At 40.5% G+C, this 20,037-nt stretch overlaps 1 pseudogene across 1 annotated transcript in view; it reads left to right on the forward strand.

Annotated features, from left to right (window-relative positions):
• The window catches only part of LOC308429722 (NHP2-like protein 1), a 38,941-nt pseudogene extending 22,061 nt beyond the window's left edge, over positions 1–16,880 (forward strand). The window contains exon 3 of the transcript in view: positions 16,821–16,880. The product of the transcript in view is annotated as an NHP2-like protein 1 (transcript). The remainder of the gene's footprint in view (positions 1–16,820) is intronic.
• The last annotated feature ends 3,157 nt before the right edge of the window (positions 16,881–20,037 follow it).

The raw sequence follows: 20,037 nt of genomic DNA on the forward strand, positions 1-20,037 counted from the left end.
CATGGGTCTCACCTAGGCTCTCTGCATATATGTTAATAATTATTTAGCTTGTGTTTTGGTGGGGCTCCTAACAGGGGAAGCAGAGGCTATCTTTGAGGCTTTTGCCTGCTTTAGGATCCACCCTTTTCCTCCCGCTGGGTTACCTCATCCAGTCTTAATGTGAGGGGAGGTGCCTAGTCTTACTGCGACCAGACAAGCATGTTTGATTGACATCCCTGGAGGCGTGCCCTCTCCTGAAGGCAAAGGGAGATGGTGTGGATTGTAAGGAGACAGAGATTCAAGGAGAGGACCTGAGAAGGGAGGAGGGAAGGGAAACTGTAGCTGCGATACGGCCTGAAAAATGAATAAATAATGAAAAAATACTGTGTATTGACCCTCCGGTTTCCCTTTCCCATCGGATCTCGACGCTGGTCTTGATGGTCGTCAAGGACGAAGAGTACACCGAAGCTGGCTTCACAGTGATGCGGTTTGGTGTAGAGCATCAGACCAGATTCAAATATGCCCGGGCTCTTTGTAGAATGAGATAATTTGAGAATTAAAAATGCCCTTGGGTAGTACTATTGCTAAGTTCTGTTTTTTTTAAAGGCCGTGTAACCAGTGAAGCAGATGCCATCATACACGATTTGGTCTACAATTGTTGGGAAAATGCCACAAGAGGATTGCCCTGGAAGCGAGAAGTTTTAATACTTTAATGCTTAGCCAGGCAGCCTTTGGAAGCAGAGCGGCAAGCAGATTTTTGAGTTTAAGACCAGCTTGGTCTACAGAGAAACCTCATGTTGGAAAAGGGAAATACTTTGTAACTTAACAAGCAATTGGTTTAATTTTAAAAAAGACTTTTGAAAATGAAAAAAATACTGTGTATTGTCTTTTGTTCTCTTCTGAAGTTCCAAACAAATGGTGGTCAATATTTTTTTTTTAAGATTCATTTATTTCATGTATGTGGGTACACTGTCACTGTCTTCACACACACCAGAAGAGGGCATCAGATCTCACTACAGATGGCTGTGAGCCACCATGTGGTTGCTGGGAATTGAACTCAGGACCTCTGGAAGAACAGTCAGTGCTCTTAACCACTGAGCCATCGCTCCAGCCCAAATGGTGTTTAAATTATGCTGATTATTTACATGTCATTAATGTCAAATCAGTCTTTAATCAATATTTGTTGAATACAAGGTACAAAGCCTGTAGTAAAATGTTTCCATCTTAGCTTGACAGGTAGTGTTTAATACATTTGCCATTTCAAGATATGAAAGACGCCTCACCAAGATTATCATTGTCTGCCATCGCCCATTCATTGAAGTCATCAGCACCCTCCTCACTCATTGATTTCCTCATTACCAAGTTGGGGTGTTGCTTAATGGTTGAGTTTGGGTTTGTATTTGGAAGATGGTTTTGGTTGTTGTTTTTTGTTTGTTTTTGAACAGGGTTTCTCTGCTCTGGCTATCATGGAACTTGTTCTGTAGAACAGGCTGACCTTGAACTTGATGACCTACCTACCTCTGCCTCCCAAGTACTGGGATTAAAGGAGTTTGCCACCACCATCACTACTACCACCACCACCACCACCATCACCACCACCACCACCATCACCACCACCACCACCTGGCTTGTTTTGTTTTGTTTTTTGATATGATGTTTCATCATGTAGTCTTTGCTAGGCTTCAACTCACTATGTAGCCCAGGCTAGACTCAAGTTTGCAGTTCTCTTTCTGAGTGCCGGGATTGCAGGTGTGTGCCACCATGACCAACACCAAGTTTTAATACAAAATTTGTATTATTAAAATTTATATTATACTCATTTTATTTATTTGCTTACTTACATGCTTCCTTCCTTCCTTATTTTATTTTATTTTTTACTTGGGGGGGACATTGAATGTACCAGGGCATGTGTTCAAGAACAGTGACCTTGTCCTTTACTTCACCATGAAGACAGAGCTCAGGTCACCCAGCTCAGTGACAGGTGCTTTAACCAACTGAGGCGTCTCCCACCTCAGTTAATATAAAATATTAAATTTAACTCTCGACAAAAGTTCCAGGCCAAAGACTCCCTCATCAGCTTGGCTGGACTGAAAACATGCTGTCTCGGCACAGCTTTCATCAGTCACTAGACAACGGAGATCTTCGTGGCAGCTCAGGTGGGTGTTCTAGGGCTTTCACTGGGTGTCACTTTGCAAACCCAGTGGGTATCGAACCATCTCTCATACAGTCGTTAAAGTCTTTACACGGCACCATAAAGGAGATTGGCTATGTGATCACCTTGCTGGAGACAGGTTTCTAGCACCCAAGCAGCAGCTGGGCTAAGCCAGGCATGGCAGCTCATGCAGTTGGGAGTCCAAGGCCCTTGTGTGTGTAGGAACATTCTCTTGGATAAGCCCTTACTGAATCTTCATAAGCACTAAGGAACTGTCTTGTGACTGAAAGGTGAACTACAGAGGTAAATGAGCTATAGATTTTGTCTTCATGGAACTGAGGCACAACTTAAATTGGAAAGTAGAAGTGACCAATTAGGGCTCCTGGAGGTTTAATGTCACTGTGATCCTAGAGACCCTGCTAAAGAGCAGGTTCTGACTCAGTGGGTGCTGGGTCAGAACCAAGAGGTGTTATTCTATCAAGAGATGCCATGGTGCAGGTAGGTTCTCATTTTAGCAGAGTCTTTCTGTAAGAAAAAAACTATGCAGGGCACCCGAGTGATGGCTCAGCTGTTAGACTTGCTGCAAGCTTGGTATGGTGGTGCACACCTTCAACGCCAGCACTAGGAGGGAGTTCCAGGACCTCCTGGTCTACAGAGCGAGATCCAGGACAGCTACACAGTGAAACACTGTCTCAAGAAAATAATAATAATAATAATAATAATAACAATCGAACAACAACAAAAGAACAAGAGTGCTTGTTGCTCCTGGCCTAAGTTTGGTTCCTAGCACCCATATCAGGAGGCTCACAACACCAGTAATTCCAACATTTCTGGCCCCTGTAGACAGCTGCGCTCACATATACATGCCCCTAAGTCTACCCAAACGCATAGTTAAAATTGAAAAACAAATCTTTTAAACAGTGAATGGTGGTAAAGGCCATGAGAAATCTGAGTGGGGTAGGCTATTGGATGAAGGGAAATGCCTCCAATAGTTCGAGGTCACTGCATGAGTTTCTGTATGCTGAAGGGGACCGCGAGGTTGAGACAGGGGAACAAAAATAGAGGGTTGGGGCTCCTTCCAGTTGGGTAAGGCATAAGACCTGATGCTGAGAAGCCGAAGCAGGAAACTAAGGGATAACTCGCTTTCTTTTTCTTCCCTTGCCTTTGCTTCTCTTGAACAAAGTTCCCAATTAAACAGGATGCCTGAAACAGAAGACTACAAGAGATTAAGCAGTAGAGGTGAGCACAGCCGGCGGCTCAGTACCAGGAGGGCGAGCCAAGTACCCAGGTGCAGGTGAAGATATGCTGGAAAGTAAAGCTCGCGAAAGTTCCTTTCTGAACGGTTTTGTTTCTCACTGTAATATGACACTTCGTGGATAAGATTAAGAAGGTGTTAAGGCCAGGGTACGGTGGCACTTGCATTTAGTCCCAGCACTCCAAAAGTGGATCTCAGAGTTTGAAACCAGCCTGGTCTACAAAACGAATCCTGGACAATCAAAAGAGGAGGAGGAGGAAGAGGAAGAAGCGGAAGACAACAAAGAGGAAGCCTTAAGGAAAGAATGACAGTAAGGAATATTCCAGAGAAGGCACAAAGGCTAAGGAAGTTGCTCTTGGCACTATAAGATTCCTCCTTCCCTTTTTCATTTTCTTTTCTTTTCTTTTCTTTTTTTAACTTTATTTTAAAAAACAAAGATAAAAGAACAAATTCTAAGCATTTTTGCATAAATGTATACGAATACATTTTTGTCAGTGCTTGGCTTTTTTTTAAGGTTTGATACTCTGCATTAAGGTCTTACTAGTTACAATGAGCAGAAAGTACATGTAAAACAGGATGTAACCCAGAATTAGTCAAAGTTTTCTTGGTGTGTAAGGATTGAGCATAATGGTTTTTGTTTTGTTTTGTTTTGTTTTGTTTTGTTTTGTTTTCTTGAACTTCACACAGTCTGTGAGTTGTTTCTGGGGTAGTCCGAGCTTTCTGGGGTTAGTATCCCATTATCAGTGACTGCATATTATGTTTGTTCTTTTGTGACTGGGTTATCTCACTCAGGATGATATTCTCTAGATGCAGCCATTTTCTTAAGAATTTCGTTAAGTCATTGTTTCTGATAGTGAGTAGTACTCCACTGTGTAAATGTACCACAATTTTTGTATCCATTCATCTACTGAAGGACATCTGGGTTCTTTCCAGCTTCTGGCTATTATAAATAGAGCTGCAATGAACATTGTGGTGCATGCATCTTTGATGTATATTGGAGTGTCTCTGGGGTATAAGCCCAGAAGTGGAATAGCTGGATCTCTTCCTGCTAGGGTGGAACTCACCAAGGTGGCTGCCCATTTTAAGCATATCCAGAAACATGTTAATGTCCTCTAGAGGGCGACACTACTCTTGAGAGTCTTAGCCCCTCATCTAACCAATGGTCCACAGAAGAGCATCCACGGTAATCTCAGAGGGAAATGTTAGCACGTGGATATATTTCGTTCAGGAGCTTGAATGCAAACTCAGAGGAGATGGAGCTGTCTTTCAACAGGGTGGCAGCTTTACTGGGGCATAATTGGACAGGAAATGGATCAAGGAAGCTTAAGGTTTGAGTGTACAATCCCCACGTGTAGTTTCAAAGTTCCAAGAGATCTTTCAAAATAAAAAGTGGTTTAAAAAAAAAAAGATTGTAAGCAGGTATGTTGGCCCAGCACTCAGGATTAGAGGTGGAAAATCAGGAGTTCAAGGTCAGCTATGGTAATATAGACAGTTAAAGGCCAGTCTGGGATATATAAGATATTGGGGGTGGGGGAAGGAAAGAAAGAATGAAGGAAGAGGGAAAGAGGAAAAGGGTGAGGGCCGGGAAGGAGAGAAAAATAAACTAAATTAGATGTCTTTTAAAGAACTGCTGTTCTTTTTATTATTGTTATTTTTATTTATGGATGGATGGAGTGTTCTGTGTGTACATATGGTGCATGCCAGAAAAGGGCATCTGATCCCATTACAGATATTCAAGAGCCACTGTGTGGTTGCTGAGAATTGAACTCAGGATCTCTTGAAAAGATCTTACTCTTAACCCTGAGCCATCTAGCCCCAAATCAGACTTTTTAATGGAGAATAAGAGGAAACACCAGGGAGCTGAGGTGGCAGAGGGGGTTTGAAGAGGAAGCACCTTCATGGAAGGAAGTAGAGGAGGAGGAGAGTGGGGGGGGGTGGAATAACATTTGAACTTTGTTTATTTTTTTAGGATTTATTTATTTATTTATTTACTTACTTATTTATTTATTTATTTATTTATTTATTTATTTATTTATTATAAGTACACTGTAGCTGTCTTCAGACACACCAGAAGAGGACGTCAGATCTCATTACAGATGGTTGTGAGCCACCATGCAGTTGCAGGGATTTGAACTTAGAACCTCTGGAAGAGCAGTCAGTGCTCTTAGCCACTGAGCCATCTCTCCGGTCCTGAACATTTGAACTTTAAATACAGAAAATATCCAATAAAAATTATCAAAAAGAAAGAAAAGAGGAACCAGAAGTAGGTAGTGACACTTGGACTGTGAACTAAGAATGAACAGAAATAGTTGAGGTAAACTCTAAAGCTCAAGAGTCACCCAGGTGGATTTAAAAATCACTAAAGCCCAGGACATTGTCAGAGTCTTTGAAAACCCAGCAGGGTGGAGGATGTGGCAGGAGGATTGTGAGCTGAAGGTCACCTGGCCAAGGGGAAATAAAGGAGGGTAGGAAAGATGGCTCCGGGGCAAAGGCATTTACAGCCAAGCCTAAAGACCTGAGCTCAATCTCTAGAAACACGTGGTTGGAGAAAACTGACTCCCATAGCTGTCCTCTGACCTCCACGTGTGCACTATGGTACTTCTGTCCCTTCTCCATCACCAATAAAATACAAACATACATACATACATACATACATACATACATACATACATACATTCATTCATTCATACATATATGTTTTGAGGATAAAATTACAAGAAAAAAGTGCTGAAATTTTGTACTTTTGAGGGAAGTTTATTATACTTTAAAAATTCAATCAAAATGATCAGAGAGGCAAATATTATCTAATGGTGCTTCAAGCAGATAAGTGGTTGGCTGGATGTGGTGGCAACATGACTGGAATGCCTGCATTCTGGGAAGTTGAGGCAAAAGAATTATAAATAGGCAGCTAGCCTGGGATGCACAGTGAAATCTGTTGATTGATAGATAAATAGATAAATAGATGATAGATAGATGATAGATAGATAGATAGATAGATAGATATAATATAGATAGATGATAGATAGAGATAAGTAGGTAGTCAGACAGAAAGACAGAAATAGATAGATCTGGGTAGGTAGATAGATGGATGGATGGTGGATTGGTGAACAGATGGACATACAGGCAGACAGACAGACAAATATGAAGGCTGATTTGGAAACAAAAGAGACTGGTCACTTTTGTAGAGGAAGCATAATTACCTATTCAGAGAATCTTTGGTTTCAGAACGTCTAAGCAATCCAGTATCATTAAAAGCAAAATAACCATAATGAAAATAGTGTTAAATATACATTTAATTTTGCATTTTAACATAATTTGATAATACATTTTATTTTAATAATATGCTTATTTGCTTTCTAAGCATACAACAAGGAAGAAAAATGTCTTGATAGAAATCCAGTAGCTGGAATTAGAAATGTGAAAGCTGCAGGCAGGGGGAGTAACACCTAAGACACAGAGACAGAGCAGACAAGAATTTCAGTGACATCACAGGTTTGTCCAACAGAACAATCTGCTAGTAAAACAAAGAACAACTCAGGAAAAAGATCCACAACATGGTCCAGCCAGGAACCAGTGCTCGAGTTATTTCCTCTGGGGTTTGAAATTTACAATCTACAATTTCATAAAACACTCTGGCTTTTTGAGTGACCATCAGTGGAGGAAGGACAACGGGACCTCCACCACCTATAGGTCAGAACTGATTCTTGCCAGCAAGGCACCTCTAAGATTGACAAATGGGACTTAATGAGATCGCAAAGTTTCTGTAAGGCTGAGGAGACTGTCAAGAAAACAAAACGGCAGCCAACAGAGTGGGAGAAGATCTTGACCAACCCCACATCAGATAGAGGCTTAATATCCAAGGTATACAAAGAACTCAAGAAGCTAGACACCAGAGAATCAAACAACCCTATTAAAAAATGGGGTACAGAGCTAAACAAATTGAGGAGTATTGAATGGCTGAGAAGCATCTAAGAAAGTGCTCGACATCCTTAGCCATCAGCGAAATGCAAATCAAAACAACCCAGAGATTCCACCTCACACCAGTCAGATTGGCCAAGATCTAAAATTCAGATGACAGCAGATGCTGGCGAGGATGAGGAGAAAAAGGAACACTTCTCTACTGTTGGTGGGGTTGTAAACTAGTACAACCACTCTGGAAATCAGTGTGGCAGTTCCTCAGAAAATTGGACATAGTGCAACCTGAAGACCCAGTTATTCTACTTCTGGGCATTTACCCCAGAGACGCTCGAACACACAACAAAGACACATGCATCACAATGTTCATAGCAGCTCTATTTATAATAGCCAGAAGCTGGAAAGAACCCAGATGTCCTCCAGTAGATGAATGGATACAAAAATTATGGTATATTTACACAATGGAGTACTACTCAGCTATCAGAATCAATGGCTTAACGAAATTCTTAAGAAAATGGATGCATCTAGAGAATATCATCCTGAGTGAGATAACCCAGTCACAAAAGAACAGACGTAATATGCAGTCACTGATAATTGGATACTAACCCCAGAAAGCTCTGAACACCCCAGAAACAACTCAGAAACTGTGTGAGGCTAAAGAAAAGAAAGAAAAGAAAACAAAACAAAACAAAAAACCATTATGTTTACTCCTTACACACCAAGAAAACCTTGACTAATTCCAGGTTACATCCTGTTTTACATGTACTTTATGGTCATTGTAACTAGTAAGATCTTAATGCCCACTATCAAATCTTATTTTAAAAAAAGCTAAGCAATGACAAAATGTATTTGCATACTTTTATGCAAAAATGTTTAAAATTTGTACATTTATCTTTGTTTTTTTAATAAAGTTCTTCAATTAAAAAAAAAAAAAAGACTCACTCCTGAGCCCTTGGTTTGAATTTGAAATAAACACTTCTGCCAACCCTTCAAATGAGTTAAGACATACCCCAGATCCTCTTCCATCAGATATGGAGTCCTGGATAGTATTTGTCAAAGCAGATCCTTCTAGCAAAGTAAAAAGTTGACTAGCTCCTAGAGTCCTCTAGGACCACTCCACTCCACTGGCTTCTTGATTGCCCTTGCATACTAAAATTTTATATTAGTTTTAGTGAGACTGTATCTTATGCAGCCCAGGCTAGTTTTGAACTTGCAGTGTAGCTGAGGGTAGTCTTGACTAGCCTTGCCTTACTCTCTTATCTCTATCTCCTAGTACTAGAAATATAGTATACGTAAGTGTTCACTGACTAGCTAGGCTTATATAATGAATACTTATATATACTATTCATTTCACATGAATCCTTTGGGCCACCATAGTTGTGAGTCAAGTCACCTCAGGTCTGGGGTCTGTTTTAGGCTCTATTATGTTGCATTTTATCTATCCTTTCATCATTTTAATAAATTATATTTAAAGCATTAAAGGTTGGGGCTGGTATGTAGCTCAGTTGGTACAATGCTTGCCCTGTAGCCCTGTTTTCTAGCAGACAATCCAGCATAGCTTTGTGATTCTAGAACTTCAAACGTTGAGGCAGGAAAAATCAGAAGTGTAATACCAGCCTCCTTTCCACAGCAAGTTTGAGACTAACCAAATAGACGTGAGGTAATTGTCAGAGCAGATCCTTCCAGCAGAATGAGGAGAAGTGACCAACTTCTGGAGGAGACCAGGCCCTATTCCACTTGCTTCCACTTGCTCTTTGCCATTCAAATGCTGCAATTCTATTTTAGGTTTTTTTTAACCTTCTTTCTTTTTTTCTTTACTTTCTTTCTTCCTTCCTTCCTTCATTTATTTATTATATGTAAGTACACTGCAGCTATCTTCAGACACACCAGTAGAGGACATCAGATCTTATTACAGATGGTTGTGAGCCACCATGTGGTTGCTGGGATTTGAACTCAGGACCTCTGGAAGAGGAGTCAGTGCCCTTAACCACTGAGCCATCTCTCCAGCCCTTATTTTAGTTTTACTAAGATAGAGTCTCACTAAACAAATAAGCAAGTAAGATGTTAAATGTAGATATAAATGAAAGTTGACATTTTAATATAATACAGTGCATTCCAATTTTGATGGTTTACTTCCTTGGGAATAGGGTGGTGGGGAGCCAGGAGAATTGAGGAGCTGCACAGTTTCAAATATAAAGTATATCATAAACAGACCCGTTTAATCATCCATGACACTTTTTCTTGTATAACCATATACATAATCAAATTCTTAGAGCCATGTTTTCAAACTTCTGCCCATTAATTCTACCTCACTTTGAAAAGAAGATTGAGCCAGGTGGTGGTGGTGCAGGCTTTAATCCCAGCACTGAGGTGGTAGTGGCAGGCAGATCTCTGAGTTCAAGGCCAGCTGGTCTACAGAATGAGTTCCAGGATCTTGAAAATCCTACCTAGAAAAAAAAAGAATAAATGAATGAATAAATAAAAAAGAAAGAGAGAAAGAAAAAAAGAGATGAAGGAGGAAGGAAAGAAAGAAAGATTGAGATCCTAAAATTCAACATATATGAGAGGTTATCTATCTATATATTATTTATTTATTATTTATTTGTTTATTTATTGAAGTGCATGTGCCATAGCACAGATACAAAACTCAGAGATAACTTGCTAAGGTGACTGCTCTCATTCAAACATGTGGTCCAGGGAATTGAACTCAGATTTTCAGACTTGGCAGCAAGTACCCTTCCTTACTCGGTGAACCATCTCAGCAGACCTAAATAACTATAAAGGTTATATGTAATCACATGTTGCCAAAGTGTTTGTTTTCTACATCTTTCTAGATGTGCTGGAATAAGGTTAGCTACTATCACTAACAAACTATGAACATCATGCATTGTTACCTTTTCAAATATCATACACAAACCAGTGAATGAATGAATAAATGAATGAATGAAAAGAGAGGAAGAAGGAAGAAAGAAAAGAAGAAAATTGATATTCTAAAATTCAACATGTATGGGAAGCCATCTGTCTGTCTGTCTGTCTATCTATCTATCTATCTATCTATCTATCTATCTATCAACCTATTCACATTCTGGACCTTAAGAAATCCAGAAAAGCCTAGAGAGATGTGACTCTTACTGATTTTTCACTTCTCACATATCACATACAAACTCTCTTTTCAAGGCTATATGATATAAAATTTAATGATTTAATTCCAGTTGTTTTAGTAGAGGTAGACACAGCATTGAGCTTCTCAAAGGTTCTTAGGAATTCTCAATTCTCACTGAGATGCTTGCTAAGAGATTAAATCTGAGATTATAGGTAGGGCTAACTGTTATAAGAGTGGTACAAGCACATATATTCCAAGGCATAAGTTACGTTTTTCTGAGTTTGGACTGAGATTTGACAGGGGGTGGAACCGAATGTCTGCCTTATAACTTGATCCTAAATGCAAAATGGCATCCTGGATTGGATCAGATAAAAGTACATTCATGGAAAAATGACTTCAGTCCAAGAGTCTAGAGTTTGCTTAGTAGCCTTATGCCATTGTGAAATTCTTATAGTAAATGGAACTTGGCAATATAATATGTTAAACTTAAGACAGGCTGGTTAAAGTGTGCATGGAAACTCTTTATAATAGCTTTTCAATCCGTGCACGAATTCAACAGCACACTAAAAAGAAAGACAATAATAGCTGAAAGACCATCTATTTGAGCTCAATTCAAAACCCTGAGAAGAAAGTATGAGAAGTGATATAAGTCAGAGTCAGCTCAGGAAAGTCCCCAGGTGAGTCCGGTTTTAGTGGGGTCTTCAGCAGAGCATCTCGGAGTAGTAGGGAAGGAGGTCACTTGAACAAGTTGTCTAAGTCTTCATAGGCTACTATTTCCATAATAGATTAAATCATTCTTAAGCAACAGAAATTCATTTGTACTTCTGGAGGCTAAGAAGTCTCAGACCATAGCAACCTCAGAGTCAAAATCATAAGGATCTCAAGCCCAGTTCCTCTCAGAGATGCATCTTACGTGTCCTTGAGTCACCTAAGAGCTCTCTAAAGCACCTCTCCTCCTTTCCCTGGACACAAAGCTTCACTAGGCACCAGCCCCCACACCACCTCTATCCCAAAACTGAGGACCTGGAGATCACTATGTAAATCAGGTTAGGCTCAAATTCCTGCACCACCACCCAGACCTCGAGCATATTTTAAAGAGTTCAGTTCACATTCATAATATGAAAGCAGGAGGTGATCACCTGCTCAACATGACACCCCTTCTGCTATTCACTGTCCCTTCGCTCAAACAACTTTTTTAAAAGGGTACTGTTCACATTCATAAAATCAGAGCTCTTAGGAGCTAATTGCCTGCTCAAAGCCATATCCTTTCTACCTTTCCTCACGTGCCACCACCCTGCTCAAGAATCTCTTTATTTATTTATTTATTTATTTATTTATTTACATAGATTTTTTTTTCCTTGATGCTTCCCTGGAATGCCCTCAGTAAACAAGTTCCACCTCAAATTCACAGAGATCTCCACCCCACCCCTGCCTGACCAGCCCCTGCCTCCCTAGTGCTAGGAATTTAATCACCTTTTTCTGGGCAGAGGCAGGGAGCTCTCATAGTTCAAGGCCAGCTGGGTCTACAGAATGAGTTCCAGCATAAGCAAAGATACTCAGAGGGAAAAAAATCCTTTGATAGATAGATAGATAGATAGATAGATAGATAGATAGATAGATAGATAGATAGGTTGGGAGGTTATTGTCACATTCTTGAAATCAGAGGTGCCTCACTACTACCATCTTTGGATCTCTCTCTGTCTCTCTCTCTGCTTCTCTGTGTTTCTCTGTCCGTCTCTCTATCTCTCTGTCTCCATCTCTCTCTTATTCTGTTATTTGTTTGTTTGTTTTTTATGTATATATGTGTCTGTGTAGATGTGAACTCCTTATGTGTGGGTGCCTGTGAGGGCCAAAAGAGGATCTTGGATCTCTGAATCCCAATGTGGGTACTGAGAACCAGCTCTGGTCCTCTGGAAGTGCAGCAAGAGCTCTTGGACCACTGAGCTACCTCTCCAGCTCCTGCAGTATATATTTCAATGTGTAAACACTAGAAAAGCATAAACATTTGGACAGATTAAGAGTTCATGAACAATATTGTATGAAAATGCACCCCCCTCCTCAATGTACCAGTAGCAAATCACTGTCAGGGTATCTGACATCTAAAAAACGACTCTCTAGCTTCTGAACTTAGCCCATTGCTGAAGTTTCCAGGAAAAAAAAATGCTTATAGCTTTCATCTAAACAACATTAACATTTTTTGAAAAGATACAACAATGTAATGAGAAGTTTCATTTGCCTCAGCATGAAATACCAAACATTTTCCATTTAGATTAAAAACAATAAAGGGGCAAAGCCTAGAGATAAATGTTCCTTACTACACTCTTGGAAATTATGCTTGAAGATATCAAGTTCCAGTAGAAACATAAATTATGAGATGGTAGACCTCTCTCTCCCCTTCATGGAAACTGAAACTGCATATAGCAAGCTCTTTAAACAATTGGCTGAACTTAGAAAAATTAACTTTACATTTAATGTTTGCATCAAGATAGCAAGACGTGGGATTTAAAGTCTGCTCCATAACCTTAATATTTCTGTGGCTTTGCATAACATTTTATCATTAATGACTTTCTGTTTTCTCATCCATAGGATAGTAATAAGGATTCATAAGGTTTGTAAAATATCGTAATTTACATAGTGTGGTAAAACAACAATTCTAATTTGAATATAAACAGGAAGTTTCCAGACATGGAGTTTGGGTGGGTCAGGATCATCATTATAAATGCAGATAAATTCTAATGAGAATACTAAAACCAGTTTATGTATTCAATGGACTAAGCGCCATATAATACATTCAATTGACATTAGCTAAACCAATAAAACCACTGGAGACAAACTAAGCTTTAACAGCAAAGTGTCATTTCGAAATTACAAGGTTAATTGGCATTCACAGATGATATGTACTTTCTAAATAAGTATACAAAGTGATATTTCACTGAGTCATCCCGTACATATACGGCACTCTATTTTGTTGTTTTTCATTCTCCTCTCTGACTGCCCTCCATAAATTATTTTCCTGCTTGTACTTTCACATTTTTGAGGCAGGGTCTAAAACTCATTATCTAGGACAAGGTTGTACAATGAACTTCCTTCTTCCACCGCGCATGTGCAAGAGCTGCAGGCACGCCCTGCCACGTTGCCCAGTCATTTTCTCTCCTTCCCATCACTGTTAGGATAGAGGTCAAAGGACAGAGAAGTCTCTGACTTTGAGGCCGAATCCCTTTTCCTCTCTCCCAATTTCTTCCTCGCTCTTGCTCTAACTACAGTTTTCAGTCTACTGTGAGGGAGACTCTGGCTTCTACACTCACGGTTTCTTCAATCTTCCTTCAGTTCACAGCAGTTCCTAGAAAAGCCCCCCCAAACTCCTGGGCGATCCCATCAAAGTACCGAACACGTATCCCTCGGTTCACTGCGCCACTCTCACAGGGCGGTTTCCACGCTTCCTTGTCATGCCTGGCTCACGTTCTCTGACTTTGCGCTCTGACCTACTGTTTGAATATTTAGTTAGGATTTTTGTCCTTCAACTTCAACTCTTTTTTTTTTAATGGAACTAAGTATTGTTCATGATGATCGATGAATTCTTCTCGGAGCCCTTAAATTACCTGAAGGCTACCAAATTACCACTCTAATCCTAATTCTGGCTCTACAAATTTGGCCAGTGAATTCCAGGAATCTTATCTCCAGGGCTTGGACAAGGAACGAAGCCAAACCTGTCTGGCCTGACTATTGTCAATGGATAGTGTTTTCTTTTTTTTTTCTTTAATTTTTTTTTTTTATTATTGGACATTCTGTTTTTACATTTCAAAAGTTATCCCTTTTCCTCCTCCCCTCCTACCTCCCCTTGCTTCCATGAAACTGCTCCCTCTCCCAAGTGTTTTGCTTTTTAAACGTTGAATAAAAATATTGCCTAGTCACACGCATACATTGCAAAAACATTTAAAATTTTTATTTTATGTATGTGAGTGATTTGCCTGCGTGTGTGTCTGTACATCACATGTGTCTGTGGCTGGCGGACCAGGAGAGCCAGGAGACAGAGTTTTAGATTGGTTGTGAGCTGCTATCAGGGTCCTGAAAAACAAACCCAGGTCTTCTAGAAGAGGAAAATTTATTTTAAACCACTAAGCCATTTCCCCAGCTGTTTATGCGCTTGCTTGCTGCAGGGTCTCTCTCTCTAATCCAGGGTGGCTCTCGCTATGTTTTGCCTCAGCTCAAAAAAATCTTCCTACAGCTTCAGCCACCCAAACGCTGGGTTTGCAAGTAAGACCCACCAAACGTGGAAACATTCTCTTTCCAGCGCACTTGTAAAGGCAGCCCACTTCTCCTTTGTGGATCAATTGCTTCCCTAACTTATTTTGGAGAAACAAAATTTCCCTTAAGAAAAGTTCATATGTCAACAGAATGCAGTGTGGGGAGGAGGGTCTTGGAAAGGACAGCAACATTGCAATGGGATGAATAAGGAGAATGGGTGTGTGAGGTGGAGCATGGATCTCAGATATTGTCTGATGGGAATGAGAGGGCAGACAATCCTGCCAAAAGAGCGGTTACACATTAATCGAGCTTGTCCCGTGTCTTACAGCTGAGGTTAAGGTCTTGATAACAAAAGGGTGTGGCTCAGGCTCTGAATGACTAAGTGAAAAGAAAGGCTTTCAGCTTTCTCCTTGGAACCTAAACAGTAACCTAAGGGGGTGGGGGGAGGGGACTGAAACAGGGCCTCACTATGTAACCCGGGCTGGCTTCATCTATTAACTTTTAAAAATAAAAATCTATCACACAACACCCGCCCCCCCCCACACACAGTCACCTCACAAAGAAGACCGATGCAAAGGTGTTCAGAGAACTTGTGAGAATGTGCCAATGCATTTTTTTTAAAACGCCTTAATAAGATGGTATGGAGACCTGGTGGAAAGCCATTCCTTTGTCTCCCTTCAGCCACAAACTCACATCAAAGGACCTGCTCTGGGGAAGACAGAAGCAAAGTCTATCCTACTTCCATTCAGAGGAACGAAAGACTTTTAGTGGAAGCGCCTTCATAAGTAGTCATAATAGACTAACTTTTCAGCAGTCGAATTTTCTCTCGAACTCACAGTTGAATTTTATTTTAAAAAAATACAAAAAACTAGAATAAACGGCCAGTTACTCCCTGATAAATAAATTACAGAAAAACTTCAGGTTAAATGTAAGAGGATCTTAAATATTGATTTGGTTTTTGTCTTAATGGTGCCGGTGTATTTATACGAACCATTAAATTTCACTAGACCATAGTAGTCAGTGGTGAACGCTGCTTGACCCATGCTATCAAAATGAGTTGTGTTGCTTTGTGTGATTCCAACAGTCACATTAAGGACTGCAAAGGTTAAGACAGATAAAGTAGATTAACTGTGGTGTGGTCTGGGCGAAGCTGGGATCCAGATTGGGGACAGGACTAACGTGTGAAGGAAGTTTTGGATGCCTGTATGTGGAGGTAGAAACTGCATCCTCTTCTTGCTTTTCTTTTTTATTAGGTATTAAAAGGGTAAATTTGGTTACATGTGTATAATAGACAGTATTGAGATTCCACTGTATCTCCAGGCCAGGTGATCCGGATTCTGGAAAGGTATTTGCAAGCCCCGCCCTCCCAAACTGACCCTCTAGGGCCAGTTTCTCTGGGTGGTCCACCTGAAGGGAGCCCCGCCCCGCCCCGCCCGCCACCCCGCCTACCGCCCCCTTGAGTGTTTCTCCTTGCGCATTCCAGCCTCCACAGCCTGGAGTTTGTTACTCCATAGGTGTGGCCAGAACAGAATCTGTCCTTCTAGAAAGGGAGAAGTCCAAGGACCGAACTCAGGGCCGTCTAGATTTCCGCTGCTGCTCTTGGGCCGAAAGCCAAGCAAGTAGGAAATAATTAGAGTGCATCAGGTAAGTCTTGTTTTTTTCTTATTTAGGATAGGGAAGAGAGAAGATGTACATTAAAGAAAGTTGAAATTCAGGTTGGAATCTCCTTGAAATTGTGTTTTAATTTTTTGTTTCAAAATTTCATGGGTTTTTTTATTTCGTTCCAGCAACCTAGATCTGTTTTATATTAAAATGTTTAAATTAGTGAAGTTACCTACCTATTTCTCTCCACCTACCCCTGTAAATTTCACTAGATTGTTCCAGAAATACAAAGTAGAACAGCTTTTTTAAAATTATTGTTTTTCTTAATTTTCCAGTTTTCTCACTCCGTTTTCCAATTAAACAGCAAGGCGGAAAGAAATTTCTCTTGCTTCTCACCCCTCACATTCCACCCTCCAGATCTCTTGATTATCAAATTGCCTGAGGAGTACTCCCCAATAGTAGATCCAGAGTAGTCGCTAAATTAAAACAGAGCCTACTGCTTCTTTACAACTGAATAATGGTTTCCTTTGGCGTTGAAGCAAAACTAAAACGCAAATGACTTTCCGTAGAAATCCCAGCCTCCTTTGCGCTTGGCTGCTGACCGCCATACTACTGACCGGCTTTTCTAAGAAGTATTTCAAGCCGGGTGGTGGCAGCAGCGGTGGCACTCGCCTGCAACTTCAGCACTCAGGAGGCAGAGACAGGAGGATCTGTGTTGAATTGGACGACAGCCTAGTCCAGAAGGCAAGTTCCAGAACAGCTAGGCTGCCTAGAGAAAAAAACCACGTCCTGAAAAACCAGAGGGGAAAAAGAACGTCAGCTTCTGTGGTGAATATGGCTTCCTCCTGTAGTTAAATATGGCGTCCTTCTGTAGTAAATATGGCTCCCTTACGTACTTAAAACTTCATCCTGAACTATATTTCCCCGACAACCTGAATCAGATTCTTTTTTTTTTTTAAACCATGACTGCATACTGCTTGCGAAAGTCGGGGATTTGGGGGAACCTCTCTCCCAGGGGGGACAGTACAAGGGGCTAGCACTTTTGTCTGAGGAGGGGTGTCCTGGAGAGTTCTTACAGAGACATTGCCTCTCTGTACGTAATCACATACTTGAATTTTTCCTGATCCTTTTTCTCTATCTGAAACCATTTTGTTAATATACTCATTACTGTAAAGCATGGCTCTGTTGTAACCATGGATTTGGGACTTTTTTTTTTCTCCATTCTATGTTATGCACCTGAACATTGTCATGTGATCGAATTATTTCTATTCCTGTCTGAGAAATGATCCATTAGTTTTATTTCATGCCATTAGATTTTGTCTTTCTCTGCCTTGCTCGGTGTTTTGGATGATTATTTTGACTAACTAGAAGTTATTGGGCCATTCTTGGTGGCACATGTCTGTTAATTTCTGAATTTGGAAAGGTAGGGCAGAAGATCAAGAGTTCAAGCCAGTTTTGATCACATAGATTAACACTTTAGTAGATTATTTAACTTTATTTGCTATTCTCACGAGGTTGCATATTGGTAGGGGACAACATAATGCCAAACATCTGATAAGTAACCTAATGAAGAAAAGTAAATGCTATTTCTATGGCTTTGATCCATAGGAAATACCATTCTACTTAAATACCATTTGCAAGCAACTCTTGGATTTTTTTTTTATTAAGTGTTTAAAGTTCTGTATAAATGCCTGGTAAGTTATTATTTAAAATTTCTGAATCGGGTCTCACCAAAACTATAGCTAATGCATATTCATGAACTTATTTCTCTAGAGAAACGAACTCAGTGCTGGGACTCGTGGCAAAGAAGACAGGCTTTTGCTCTCGGCAGTAGAGTGAGTGTACAGTGCAGCCAGCAGGTAAGGCTAAAAGTATTTCCCAGGCAATACCAAGAAGCGTGCTCTTATGTGTAATGGAAGCTGGGAAACATTGAGCATGGGATCCTAAGAAAGGAAGGAAGCTCTGAGGAAGTGAGGTTTAAGCACAGACATGAAGTATTTATGTGGGTATGTTCATGCATACTAACAGTATGAGAAAACAGTGGTATGTTAGTGATGGAGAAGAACATGTAAGGACTAGAGGAGTGCCCTAACTCTTATCTAGGAAGCGTTGTAAATGCTGGGAACTTGTTGCTGTCAGTGTTTGGGAAGCATATGGGTGGGGAAAAGGCACTCTAGGAACCCCGTAAGCTACAAAGGAATACTTCCCAGTTTCTCTTTTTGAAGTTGCTTTGGTTTCTTATTTTGTACATTTATTGTATATGCATGTATTCAAGTGCAAGTGGAATCGTCCCTTCTACCACGTGTGTCACAAGGACTATCCTTAGGTGTGGCAGCAACAGCAAGTGTCTTTTTCTACTGAACCATCGTGCTGTGCTTGGGCCTCTATTATGAAAGTTGTTGCATACAAGTACACTGTCTTCAGACACACCAGAAGAGAGTATCAGATCTCATTACAGATGGCTGTGAGCCACCATGTGGTTGCTGGGAATTGAACTAAGGATCCCTGGAAAAGCAGTCAGTGCTTTTAACCACTGAGCCATCTCTTCATCCCAAATTAAATATGTATATATGAGTATTCTTTATCAGTCCTCAGGCACATCAGAATAATAGGGCGTCAGATCCCATTACAAATGGTTGTGAGCTACCATGTGGTTGCTGGGATTTGAACTCAGGACCTCTGGAAGAGTGCAGTTGGAGCTCTTAACTGCTGAGCCATCTCTCCAGGGGTTTTGGTTATTATTCCCATGTAGCCTAGACCACTCATAGATGAGTACCATGGACATGAGGCTTTATTGCCAGAATTTGTATCAGCCTGGTTATTTTAGCCCCAGATCCTAGTTGGGAATTTAGAAATGCTAATTGACCTCATGAGCCCCTGCTCGGGCTTGTTAAGCTTTTCCCTGTACCCTCACTTCCTGTTCTCAAACAGTCTTGGGTGTGGCTGACCTTACCATGGGATTACTAAACTGACTTCCAGAAGTTGGTTTTTTTGTTTTGTTTTTGTAGCCTGTGCTCTCCTGGAACTAACTTTGTAAGCCAGGCTGGCCTAGAGTTCACAGATCTACCTGCCTCTGCCTCCTGAGTGCTGGAATTAAAGTTGCATTCCATCATTGCCTGTCCTGGTAAAACTTTTTCCAATCAAAGGAGAACTAGGAGAAATAGAAATGGCAAGAAATGAGCATGAAGAAGAAATAGGATCACACCAAGCTGCAACTGCATTGTAAATAAATGTATTGAAAGACTGACTTTTGTTCACCAGGCTAGACTTGATCTTGGTGTGAGTTTGCTAGTTAAATAGTCTTAGATATGGCAGTGATAAATCATCAGTTTAGAGAACAGGTGTGGGGGGTGATTTATTTTCTCCAGGGAATCCAGCCTAAACCTTGGGCATGCTGGACAAGCATGTGACTGTACCACTAAGCTATAACCCAAGCCTTTATGTGTGTATAAAAGAGCGTTTAGTTTAGTTTCTGTTCCCGAGGTAAGACGTGAGAACAATGATAAAGTCTTATCCAGAACACAGCTTGAACATTAAGCAAAGGCAGCTGGGAACAGATTTTGTTTTTTGGTTTTGGTTTTGTTTGTGGGTGGTGGTGTTTTTGTTTATTTGTTGTTGTTTTTTAATGACTGGAAAATAGGGAGCAAGATTTTACCCTGCACCTTTACTTTGTCTAGAATTCATAAGACATTGGGATGCCATGAACTTTATTTTTTGGATTTCAGAGAATCTTATAGTGAGCCAGGAAACTACAGGCCAGGAATGAAATCTTGCCTTTCCTTGTCT

The sequence above is a fragment of the Micromys minutus genome (assembly GCF_963924665.1).
Source record: "Micromys minutus genome assembly, chromosome: 14".
Classification (NCBI taxonomy): domain Eukaryota; kingdom Metazoa; phylum Chordata; class Mammalia; order Rodentia; family Muridae; genus Micromys; species Micromys minutus.